The 14014-nt window shown below is 36.8% G+C and overlaps 1 protein-coding gene across 2 annotated transcripts in view; it reads right to left on the reverse strand.

Annotated features, from left to right (window-relative positions):
• Positions 1 to 14014, reverse strand: part of CRACD (capping protein inhibiting regulator of actin dynamics) — a 114755-nt gene that overhangs the window by 98072 nt on the left and 2669 nt on the right. The gene's annotated exons all lie outside the window — the stretch shown is intronic.

Consider the following 14014-nt stretch of genomic DNA (forward strand, 5'->3'; position numbering starts at 1 on the left):
CTATTAAACAATTAAGGGTCCATGAAAAAATCAAAGAGGATATAAAAAAATACATGGAGATAAGTGAAAATGAAAACACAACAGTTCAATCTTTGGGATGCAGCAAAAGCCATTCTAAGAGTGAAGTTTATAGTGTTACAGGCCTACCTCAAGAAACAATAAACAAATCTCAAACAATCTAACCCCACACCTAAAGGAACAAGAAAAAGACAAACAAAACCCAAAGTGAGTAAAAGGAAATAAATCACAAAGATAAGAGAGGAAATAAATGAAATAGAGACTAAAAAAACAATAGAATAGATCAATATAAGCAGGAGCTGGTTCTTTGAAAAGATGAACAAAATTGATAAACTTTTAACCACTCATCAAAAAAAAAAAAAAAAAGAGGGGGCGGGGAGAGAGAGGATGCAAATAAATAAAATCAGAAAGAAAGAGACTGCAACTGACACCACAGAAATAGAAAAGATTACAAAGAGGCTATTATGAAAAACTATATGCCAACAAAATGAACAACTTAGAAGAAATGGACAGACTCCTAGAAACATCCAAAACTGAATCAGGAAGAAATATAAAATATGGAAAGACCAATTATTAGTAATGAAATTGAATCAATAATCAAAAAACTCCCAACAAAGTCCAGAACTAGATGGCTTCACAAGTGAATGAAATGAAACATTTAAAGAAAAATTAATACCTATTATTCTCAAACTATTTTAAAAAATAGTAGAGAAAGGAATGCTTTCAAATTCATCTCTGAGGCCCATATTACCTTGACACCAAAACCAAAGGTATTACAGAAAAAGAAAATTATAGCCCAATTTCCCTGGATAAACATAGATGCAAAAATCCTCAACAAAATATTAGCAAACCAAATTAAGCAATATATTACAAGGATCATTCACGACAACAAACTGGGATTTATTCCAGGGACGCAAGGATGGTTCAATATCTATAAGTCAATGAAAGTGATATATACCACGTTAACAAAATGATGGATAAAAATCACATAATCGTCTCAATAGATGCAGATAAAGCATTTGACAAACTTAAACACTCATTCATGATAAAAACTCTCAGCAAAATGGTCTTAGAACATATTGCAACATAAGAAAGACTTTATATGAAAAACCTACAGCTATTCACAGTAAAAAGCTAAATGCTTTTCCTCTAAGATCAGGAACAAGACAAAGACGTCTACTATTGCCACTATCATTCAGTGAGGTACTAGAAGTCTTAGCAATAGTGATTAGACAAGATAAAAAAAAAAGCGCATCCAAATTAGAAAGGAAGAAATAAAACTGTCACTATTTGCAAATGACATGATACTATATATAGAAAACCCTAGACTTCATCAAAAAACTACTAGAACAAATAAATTCAGTAAACATGATAAAAAAAATCAATATACAGAAATCTGTCACATTTCTATACAACAAAAAATAACAGAATAACTAAATAGCAGAAAGGGAAATTAAAAAAAAACACTCTCATTTATAATTGCATCAAATAGAATAAAATGCCTAGGAATAAATTTAACCAAGGAGGTAAAAGATCTGTACTCTGAAAACTATAAGACATTGATAAAACAAATGACAAAACTAAATGGAAAGATATACCATGCTCTGAATTCTAAGAATTAATATTGTCAAAATGTCCACACTACCCAAAGCAATCTAAAGATTCAATGCAATCATTGTCAAAATTCCAACAGTATTTTTCATAGAACTAAAACAAATAATCATAAATTTGTATGTAACCAGAAAAGACCCTGAATAGCCAAAGCAATCTTGAGAAAGAAGAACAAAGCAGAAGGTAATCACAATCCCAGATTTCAAAATATACTACAAAATTACAGTAATAAAAACAGTTACTGGCACAACAATAGACACACCAGTGCAACAAAACAGAGAGCCCAGAAATAAACCCACACTTATATGGTCAATTAATCTATTACAAAGGAGGTAAAAATATACAATAGGGAAGAGGCAGTCTCTTCAAATAAATCGTGCTGGGAAAACTGGAAAGCTACATGCAGAAGAATGAAACTGGACCACTCTTTTACACATTGCAGAATAATAAGCCCAAAGTTGCTGAAAGACCTAAATGTGAGACCTGAAACCATAAAACTCCTAAAAGAAAACATAGGTTATAATCTCTTGGATAGCAGCCTTAGCAATATTTCTCTGTGTATGTCTCCTCAAGTAAGGAAACAAAAATAAAACTCAACAATTGGGACTATATCAAACTCAAAACCTTTTGCATAGCAAAGGAAACCATCAACAACAAAAAAAAGGCAACCTACTGAAAAGGAGAAGATATTTGCAAATGACATATCTGATAAAGAGTTAATATCTAAAACATATAAAGAACTTCTACAACTTGACACCAAAACCCCCAAATTATCCAACTGAAAACATGAGCAGATGACCTGAATAGACATTTTCCAAAGAGAACATATAGGTGGCCAAGAAACACATGAAAAGATGCTGAACATCACTAGTCATCAGGGAAGTGCAAATCAAAACCTCACACTAGTCAGAATGGGTAGTATCAAAAAGACAAGAAATAACAAATATTGGCAAGGATGTAGAGAAAAAAGAACCCTTGTGCTCTATAGGTGTAAATGTAAATTGTTGCAGTCACTATGGAAAACAGTATGGAAGTTCCTCAGAAAATTAAAAATAACATACGATCTAATAATCCCATTGCTGGATATTTATCTAAAGAAAACAAAAACAGTAACTCAGAAAAATATATGTACCCCTATGTTTACTGCAGCATTATTTATTGTAGCCAAGATATAGAAGCAACCTAAGTGTCCACTAACAGATGAATTCATAAAGAAGATGTGATATATATAATGGAATATTACTCAGCCAGAAAAAATAGTGAAATCTTGCTCTTTACAACAACATGGATGGACCCAGAGGACATTATGCTAAGTGCAATAAATCAGAACAGAGAAAGACAAATCCATACTAAATCTTACATGTGGAATCTAAAAAACAAAACAGAAACAGATTCATAAATACAGAGAACGAACTGGTAGTTACCAGAGGGGCAGAGGTGATGGAATAGAGAAATAGGTGAGGGGGATTAGAGGTACAAATCTAAAGGGATTAAGAGGTATAAAATAAATAATTCACAGGGATGAAAAGTACAGCATAAGGAATATAAACAATAATATTGCATGGTGACAATAACTTTGTTTTTTTTTAATGTTTATTTATTTTTGAAAGAGGAAAAGAGAGAGAGAGAGAACAGGGAAGGGACGGGGGTGGGGGGCATGGGCATCCTACATGGGCTCCGTGCTGACAGCAGCAAGCCCCATGCAGGGCTCAAACTCATGAACTGCGAGATCATAACCTGATCTCAAGTTGGATGCTCAACCAACTGAGCCACCCAGATGCCTCAGGTAGTAATAACTTTTTTTTTTAATTAATGTTTATTTATTTTTGAGACAGAGAGAACATGAGCAGGGCAGAGAGAGGGATCAGAGGATCCAAAGTGGGCTCTTTGTTGAGAGCAGTGAGCCTGATGCGGGGCTCGAACTCACAAACTGCACAATCATGACCTGAACCGAAGTCAGACACTCAAGCAACTAAGCCACCCAGGTGCTCCAGGTAACAATAACTTTGTATACGACAGATGGTGATACACATATGGTGGTGAGCAGTGCATAATGTATATAATTGCCAAATCACTATGTTGTACATTTGAAACTAACAATAATATTGTATGTCGACTATACTCCAATTAAAAATAAAATTTAAAAAAATGTTCCTGCCCCCAGGAAATTTATGATCCAGTGTGGGAAAAAGAAAAACAGAAAATTATAATATAGTGTGATAAGTGCTATAATGGGAAGTAGAGTGACACTAAAGTATATCCAAGGGTAGCTTAATAAATGGATTCATAAGAGATTCAATTCTACATTTATGAGTGAAATACAATCAAATCCTTAAAGTACTCAGTAGCACTTTACTACTATATTGAATCATATATAATTTAGAAAACTATAGGAGTTCTTCCAAAAATTTTAAAGTATGATATATATACAGAAAGTGAACATATCTTAAGTGTACAGCTTGGTAAGTTTTTCCAAACTAACACGACTGTGTAACCAGCACGTGGATCAAGAAATCAAACAGTACCAGCATCTAGAAGTCCTTTTTACGCTCCTTTATCCTGATTTATAACAGTAAAGATTATTTTTTCCTATACTTTTTAATGGAATCATGGAGCATGCACTTTTGCATGTCTGGCTTTGTGTCCAGTTGTGGATTGTTCATTATTTCTGCTGTTTTGCATTCTTTGTGTGAATCCACATATTTATCTCAATATATAGGCATCTTGGTAGTTTCTGGTTTGAGGCCACTATTAGTATTACTCCTATAACATTTCGGAACATGTGTTTCAGTGAATATATGTATGCACTTCTGTTACATATTCAGTTAGGAGTGGAGACTCTGGATTCTAGGGTGTGCATACATTCAGCTTTAGAAGATAGACAACAGGAGTTTTAATATCACAGGAAAAAAGCAGAAATAGCACTTGAGAAAATATCCATGCTCTAAGATTGAATAAAAGCCAGGATATAAAACTATATATATTCAAAACTATGTAGATTTTTTTGAATTTTTAAAAAACATTTTTAAGGTAAACTCTACGCCCCACATGGGGCTTGAACTCAAGACCCCGAGAGCAAGAGTCACACGCCCTAATGCAAACTGGTGCAGCTACTCTAGAGAAAAGTATGGAGGTTCCTCCTCAAAAAACTAAAAATAGAACTACCCTATGACCCAGCAATTGCTGGGTTAGATGTTTGCCCAAAATATACAAAATTACAGATTCTAAGGGACACATGCACCCAATGTTTATAGCAGCATTATCAACAATCGTCAGACTATAGGGAGAGCCCAAAATGCCCATAGATAAAGAAGATGTGGTACACACACACACACACACACACACACACAATGGCATATTACTCAGCTATCAAAAAGAATAAAACCTTGCCATTTGCAACAACATGGATAGAGCAAGAATGTAGTATGCTAAGTGAAGTAAGTCAAAGACAAATACCATATGATTTCATTCATATGTGGAATTTAAGAAACAAAACAGATGACCATATGGGAAGAGGGGAGGGGGAAGAGGAGAGAGGGAAACAAACCACAAGAGGCTCTTAACAATAGAAAACAAACAGGGTTAATGGAGGGATGTGGGTGGGAGGGAGAGGGGATAGATAGGTGATGGGCATTAAGGAGGGCACTTGTGATGAGTATTGGGTGTTGTATGTAAGTAATGAATCACTGAATTCTACTCCTGAAAACCAATACTGTACTGTATGTTAACTAAAATTTAAATCTATCTATCTATCCATTAAAAAAAAAAGAGTCACATGCCCTACTGACTGACCCATCCAAGCACCCCTAAAACTATGTTAAACTATCACAGTATACAGGAAAATAACCTGGAAGGAAAATAAATCAGAAATGTAAGTTATTATCTTTAAGTGGAGGGTCTGTTAGCAATTTCTTTTAAACTTTTCTATATTTTCCAGGACTACTGACCACTCTAAATCTCATACACGTTTTTATCCAAATGGATATATCCATGGAGTACCAAAGTGAAGACAGTTATGATGATCAGACGCTATGACATTCTCCAATCTGCAAGGAATTTTGTGAATGCTTGTTGAATGACTAATACAGAATTCTATGTCACATACCTGGCATATGTTTATATGTTCTTATATTTTGTGGCGAAGTCTCAGATTCACAGAAAATCAGAATTGAAAAAAATGACAGGAGTCATTTGGTTCACTTGCTTTCAAATATTTTTAGCTCTGGAAGACTTTATTTGAAATTTCATATGGAAACCTAATATATAAAAGTGAGAGACATAGAGCATTTTGAAGAGGCTTTGGGAGTGAGTGCCCTGCCTGCTTAGTTCTCTAAAGTAAACAGGTCTGAAATGTCAAGAATCTTTAAGAGAGAACTTTGAAAACCACCGATCCAATTCAATCCACTCATTTTCTGGAAAAAGAAGCTGAAGCAAAGCCACAAAGCAAGTTAGCTACAGAACCAGATTTTCTGACTTGGGAGTCTACTGTTTTCCAACATATCCACTACTTTTCACGTGGACTTATTGCTCTCCAATTACAGGAACAATGCCTATGCCCCTATGTTTCCTAGCCAGGCCAGCACAGACAGACAGCAGTGCCCAGAACATTTTTTTTTTTTCTTAATCAAACAGTTGACATACACCTGTTATTCTGTTCAATTGGAAAAGGCCAGATTACCACCTAAGGTTAATTATATACAGAAAAAGCTATGCATACTTTTTATAAAAGGAGCTAAGGATCATCTCAGTCTCCTCCTCAGTGGCACCAAGGACATTTCCCAGTACCAGTAAGGGGCAGATTAACAAGTTAAACAATAAAGCAGCTGAGGTATGTAATGGACTTAAAAATCAAAAGCAGGAAAAAGACACATATTGAAGACATTTCTTCCTGCCCAGAGCAATTAATGTGGTGAATAGGTGGAAAGGGAGGCAGACTATTTTTAGGTTTTAAAGGTAAGATAAGAGATACGAAGAAATAATAATAAGCAGTAAACCCCCAGTGCAGGGGCAAACACGAAGGCATGTTTTCCTTTTTTTCCCAAAAGATACTTTTAGTGCTGGCAATAACTGCTCAAAGTGTTACCCTGTAGTTGTTTTTCCATCATTATAAAGGAACTGAGTACTGGAGAGACACAATAAAAAGTCCAGAATGAAATCACAGAGCAGGGGCATCAGTGGAGGCAAGAGGGATGAAAATGAGCTCCCAGATTCTGGTACATGTCTTATCCCGAGCTGAGTTTATAAAAAGGCAAACTTCCCTTTATTCATAAGGTAGTGTGCAGTACTTTTAGAATTGATGCTTACAATGATGATCATGAGGTGGCATGTGTATCAGTAAGAAAGGATCAGAGTCTATGTTCAATGAAGTTTGGCTGTGGGATGTGCTAGCGTGATTTCTCCATTGGTAATCCACACACAGCACTGCACAGACCCTCCTCTGTCGATTCACATAGTACTGAACAAACTTGTCTCCTAGGTGCAGTTTCTCCCATTGAAATTCACTTTGCTCACACCTGCAAGCACTTTTCCTGTGCCACCACTGCCACGATGACATCGCAATTTCTGACACTGGTAGAAAACATGACTTTCAAAACCCTTTTCACATCTATTTTCTCATTTTACCCTCATGACATCTCTGTAATGTGCACTTGCCATTGGACAGATAAAGAAACTTATGCTCCAAGACTGTGAGTACTCCAAGGTCTCATAGTGGTCAGGTGGAAACAAGAACCTGGAACTTCAAGTTTTCAGTCCATCATTCTTCTATTACAATTTACTTTCCATCTGGCCCTTTACAGAAATTTGCCCACCTCTGCTGTAAAATCTGGTTCTGTTTTTTATAGAGATCACAAAGCAATTTTTGGCAAGGGAGACTAAGAAACTGTCTATAGATTCAGAGAGGCCAGAAAATTTCTTTCTGTTACTGACAATCCATTGCTTTCGTCTATGACCCCATCACTTGACCTTTCTTTCTTAGTGTATCTATTTGTGAAGCTGAGGTATTCAATCTACTCTTGGCTCCTAGGACTGAAATTTTCTAGCACCTGTACACTGTGTCTAGCTATGATTACTGCCTAATTCTCATGTTCATAAGAAATCTTAAGACAGAAAAAGAAAGGGTTGTCAGAGTACAAAAGTCAGTAAAAGTAGTTACAGCAACAACTTGTTTATCCGAGCATATTTTTGAGTTAGTGAAAGTATATCCCTCACATTATGTTTGTTGCTTTTAGTGGAATACTTTCCTGAACGTATATCATAAATTCTGTCTATATTTAAACACACTTTACCTATTTTTTTGCTGACTCAGAATCATCATAATGAAATTTGTTACATTATAGCCCTCTGGGGCCACTACAGAATGGAAGTTAACTGAGCAAACACAAAAGAGCCAAGAAAACTGAATTCATAGTTCTTGTATCTGCTGTTCTCCTTCCCTCATTCTCAGCACCATCCTGCAGTGAGTGGAATGCTAGGATTGGAAGGTGATCTAAATCAACAATCTCCTGCTGGAATTCCACAATCCAAACAAAACAAAACAAAACAAAACAAAACAAAAACACAAAAAAACAAAAAAAAGTACCCATCTAATAGGATGGTGGTCTGTCTTAATCCACTCAGGCTGCTATAACAAAACATCACAGACTGGATTATAAACAACAGAAATTTATTTCTCTTAGTTCTAGAGGCTGGAAGTTGGAGATGACGTGCCAGCATGGCTCGGTGAGGGTCCTCTTCTGGACTGCAGACTTCCTGTTCTGTCCTCAGATGGTGGAGGAGGCCAAGGAGCTCTCTGGAGTCTCTTCTATAAAAGCACTAATCCCATTCAGGAAAGCTCTGTTCTCACAACCTTGTCACCTCCCAAAGGCCCCACCTCCTAACACCATCACCTTGAGCATTAGGATTTCAATATACAAATTTGGGGGAAACACAAACATTGAAACCACAGCAGTCTGGTCTAGGTTAGTTCACCACATCATCAAATGTTTATAATATGCCTCCTCTGGGTCAGTCACAGTCTTAAATTCAAAGATGATTGAGACATGGTTTCTGCCCTTATTCCAACTTTGGTAGAAAGCCCAGTGTTCTCATAGAAGACTATACATGAATAAGAAAGCCCCACTTCTTAAAGCTTCATATTTGTCTATTTTGCTCATTTAGTACTATCTATTTTACTTTCAGGGCTCCACTCACACATTTATTTTTCTGATGACAATGAACATTGTCTAAATGGATAAGAAAAAATTCTTAGCAGTCAAAGCAGTCAGAACACTTGCTTTCTTTCCATACTCAGGATTTTGTCTTACAACAGCACCCCTTGAGATAAGGTTTCCAAGAATAAATTCTACCTAAAAATGGAGATTTCCTTGTAATATACCATAATACTTCAAAGAATTGTTTTGCAATAACTAATGTTTTGCCCTCAAATTACTCCTTAAAGGTCCAAAAGGAGGTTAGGTATATTTCAACATGATTCTCCCACTGCGCTGACCTAAACTTTCTGTCTCCATTTAACAATGATGAACTAAAGGAAAGTCCTAAATACTTCTACTTGATCATGGGTAAGTCTAGCTGTAAGATTTTTCTTTCACAAGACTCAAAATAAAGTATTATACAAAGAATAAAGGGTACCTTGGGAAAGAGAAAGATGGAAGAGAGAGAAGAGAGAAATGGAAGAAAGAAGGAAAGGGTTCAGGAAGGCAGAGAGAAATGGAGGGAAGAGAAGAGAAGGGAAAATCAAGAAGAGAAAGACATAAAAGATTAATACCCAATCAAGATGTCTTTATTCAAAAAAATTACAGCGTTGAGAGAAGATCACAAATGAAGAGCTATTTACCGAATTTCCTTATATGAGTGTGAAGAGCCTAAGGTGAAGACAGAGGGACATGGCCTTAGGTTTGTATTCTCTGGCACCTGACCCTTTCTAGATCTGATATCAATTGATGGCACCTGCCTCCCAGCTCCAGGGCAGAGGAAGCATATATGTCACCTTCTATCAGGTAGTGATGAAAAAGCTGGATTTAAGCCCAAAGCAAATACTTATGTGGTAAAATAGTATTAGCAACTGAGGAAAAAACAGGCTTGAACCAGGGTTAAGTAAGTGGAAGATTTAGTCAACACTATAGAAAGGAAGGATGAATAAAAGACTGGACTAGAGTAGATTAAGCCATCACTACTGACAAATGATAGGATGAAAAACTCAAAAAAGTCACCTAAAAAACTACCAAAACAGAAAAGACTTTAGTAAGTCTGATGGAGTATGAATCAATGGCTTTCATAAACAATAAACAGAAGATATAATGGATAAAAAGACCTCAATTACAATAACAGCCAAGACAATAAAATACCTAATAAAATAAACTTAATAGGAATATGAAGGAATATATGTAGAAAACTTCAAAACACTTCTAAAGGACAGGCAAGTGACCAAGTAGAAAGGCACACCATAGTCTTGGATAGAAAATTGTGACATCATGAAGACATCGATCTCTAGAACTTCCTAGAAGTCAAATGCAATTCCAGTAAAGAATAGTGGGGAGGGGCGCCTGGGTGGCTCAGTCAGTTAAGCAGCTGACTTCGGCTCAGGTCATGATCTCGCGGTCCGTGGGTTTGAGCCCCGCGTCAGGCTCTGTGCTGACAGCTCAGAGCCTGAAGCCTGTTTCGGATTCTGTGTCTCCCTCTCTCTCTGACCCTCCCCCGTTCATGCTCTGTCTCTCTCTGTCTCAAAAAATAAATAAACGTTAAAAAAAAAAAAAAATTTAAAAAAAAGAATAGTGGGGAAAGCTCTGAAAAAGGAGAGCAATAAGGCAAAACTAGTCCCACCAGATATTAAGATGTTTTATAGACTCTCAATAATTAAAACAGTATGAAACTATTCCATGAATACACAGATAGATCCATATGAGAATAGAAAGTCCAGAAAATAGATCAAGATACATTTTGGAATTTAATATATGATAAAAATGGCATCTTAAGTGAGTGGGGAGAGACCATTCAATACACAGTTTGGATAGCTGGATAGCCAACTGGAAAAATGTGAATTTGGAACTAATATTCACACCATACACCAAGATAAACTCCAAATTGAGCAAAGATTAAAATGTTAAAAATATAACCATAGAATTATTAGCAGCCACACACACAAAAATGAGAACCTGATGTTATCTGCCCCCTGGTGGAAGAACACCTAGGAAGTAGTCTTAAAAAAAAAATCTAGGGGCGCCTGGGTGGCTCAGTCGGTTAAGCGTCCGACTTCCGCTCAGGTCACGATCTCGCAGTCCGTGAGTTCGAGCCCCGCGTTGGGCTCTGTGCTGACTGCTCAGAGCCTGGAGCCTGTTTCAGATTCTGTGTCTCCCTCTCTCTCTGACCCTCCCCCGTTCATGCTCTGTCTCTCTCTGTCTCAAAAATAAATAAACGTTAAAAAAAAAAAATTAAAAAAAAAATCTAACCAACCTAGATCTAATAGTGCCTTGATCCAACTACCAATTTACAGAAACAGAAAAACACAGAAACTACACTGCAGGGATGCAATCAGTAAAATCCACACTGTGGAAGACTCTACACTTAGGACACCTAGGGCAGGACACTCAGGGTGCAAAACTCCAGTGAAATATGCAAGAACAGTTATATCTGCATACATATTTGTTATAAGGAAAAAAAGAATACAGATTAACATTTTTCTTGTATATACATTAAAAAACTCAAAAGAGATTCACATAAAACTAAAAATAGTGATATATTTTGGAGGGAAACTGGCATTTTCCCCAATGGGAAGAAGAGTTCATTTTATACTTTCTGAACTTGAGAGTTTTTTGTTGTTGTTGTTGTTTTTAAGGTTATTTATTTTGAGAGAGAGAGAGAGAGAGAGAGAGACCACACAAGCAAGCGAGCAGTGGGGGTGGGGAGAGACAGAGAGAGCGAGAGCGAGAGAGAATCCTAAGCAGTCTCTGCACTGTCAGCGCAGAGTCAGACATGGGGCTTTATCTCACAAACCGTGAGGTCATGACCTGAGCCAAAATTGAGAGTTGGACTCTTAACTGACTGAGCCTCCAGGCGCCCCTTGAATTTTTGACCCATGGAAATTCAGTATCCATTTAAAAATTAAAGAAATAGGGGCACCTGGGGGGTTCAGTTGGTTAAGTGTCTGACTCTTGATTGGCTCAGCTGATCTCACAGCTCCTGAGATCAAAGCCCCACGTGTCTGTCTGCACTGACAGTGCAGAGCCTGCTTGGGACTCTCTCCCTCTCTCTCTCTCTCTCTCTCTCTCTCTCTCTCTCTCTCTCTCTCTCTCTCTCTCTGCCCCTCCCCTGCTCACACACTCTCCCTCTCAAAATAAATAAATAAATAAATAAATAAATAAATAAATAAATAAATAAAACATTTTTTAAAAACTAAAGAACCAATGAACTTAAAAAAAGAAAAGAAAAGAAAAGAAAAAAAAGGAAAGAAAAGGACAGTAGCTCTTAACCTTGAAATGACCATGATAAAAGCTCCTAAGTAGAAGTTCCTGAACAGGTTAGCAGCAAGCAAGAGATAATGAGCACCTGAATTAAGGTAATTTGTCTTGCTTTTTTTCACTGGAGAGTTTTAACAGTTTCCAAATTCATTTTCCTGACTGCAGTTTTGCATCTTTCAATCCATACTTCATGTAGCTGTTGCAATTATCTTTGTAAAATGCAAATCTAATCATGCTTTAAAAAATTTGGAGATTTCCTAAAACATTAAAAATAGAAGTACCAAAAGAAAAATAATTACTATATGATCCAGCAACTTCACTTCTGGGTATTTATCTGAAGAAAATGAAAACCTGACTCGAAAAGATATCTGCACTTCCATAATCATTGTAGCATTATTTATAATAGCCAAGACATGGAAACAACCTAGGTGTCCACTGATTGATGAATGGAAAAAGAAAGACTAGTATATATGTATATGATGGAATATTATTCAGCCATTAAAAAGAATGAAATTATGCCTTCTGGGACAACATGAATGGAACTTGAGGGTATTTTGCTAGGTGAAATAAGTCAGAGAAAGACAAATACTGTATGACCTCACTTATATGTGGAATAAAAATCCAAAACATCAAGGTTTTACAGAGAATAGACTGGTGGTTGCCAGAGGTAAAGGTGGGAGTGGGGAGGGGGGTATGGGTGAAGAGGGTTAAAAGGTAACTTCCAGTTATAAAATGAATAAGCTATGGGGACATAATGTACAGTATGGTAACTATAGTTAATACTATGGTGCATATTTGAAAGTTGCTAAGAGAGATCTTAAAAGTTTTTATCACAAGAAAAATATCTGTAACTATATAGGATGACAAATGTTAACCAGACTTACTGTAGTGATCATTTCCCAATATATACAAATATGGAATCATTATGTTGTATACCTGAAGCTAATATAATGTTTGATGTCAATTACATCTCAAATAAAAAACTTTCAGTGTCTTTTTTTTTTTAAGTTTATTTTGAGAGACAGAGAAAGAACACGAGTGGGAGAGGGGCAGAGAGAGAGAGAGAATCCCAAGCAGGCTCCACACTGTCAGCACAGAGCCTGATGTGGGGCTTGAACCCATGAACCATGAGTTCTCACCTCACCTCCCCCAAGCAGAACTTGCAAGGACCATGCTTCCCTAGTAGAACTAAGGCTCACAGAATCCTTTGTTCAAAGGTATAATACAGGCATGTCACAGCATGCCATAACTACTATTTGTTCTAGTCAGTATTTTTTAAAAATATTTTTAAATGTTTATTTATTTATTTATTTATTTAGAGAGAGAGACAGAGACAGAGACAGAGACAGAACCTGAGCAGGGAAGGAGCAGAGAAAGAGGGAGACATAGAATCTGAAGCAGGCTCCAGGCTCTGAGCTGTCAGCACAGAGCTCGATGAGGGGCTTAAATTCGTGAAATGTGAGATCATGACCTGAGGCAAAGCCAGTCACTTAACCGCCTGATCCACCAAAGTGCTCCTAGTGTTTTTTTTTAAGTTTATTTATTTAGAGAGAGAGCTTGCACACATGCATGAGCAGGGCAGAGGCAGAGAGAGAGAGAGGGAGAGAGAGAATCCCAGGCAGTCTCCAAGCTGTTAGCACTGAGCCCAACTCAAGGCTCGATCCCATGAACCCATGAGATCATGACCTGACTAAAAACCAAGAGTCAGACGCTTAACCAACTGAGCCTCCCAGGTGCCCCTGTAGTCAGTATTTAATAAATGAATTATTAGGCCTTACAGCCAACCCAACTCCTTCTGCAAAGATCCTAAATTCAAAGAATGGGATTCCAAAAAGAGAATCAAAAGGCAGGCTTATAAAAAAAATTACTAGTTCACTGAAATGAATTTATTGGTTTGTCTTCATTCCAGATGGTCCTTGAAATCAACATCC

Source organism: Panthera pardus, unplaced genomic scaffold (assembly GCF_024362965.1).
Source record: "Panthera pardus isolate Hobbes unplaced genomic scaffold, ASM2436296v1 HiC_scaffold_13, whole genome shotgun sequence".
In the NCBI taxonomy this organism is placed as follows: Eukaryota; Metazoa; Chordata; class Mammalia; order Carnivora; family Felidae; genus Panthera; species Panthera pardus.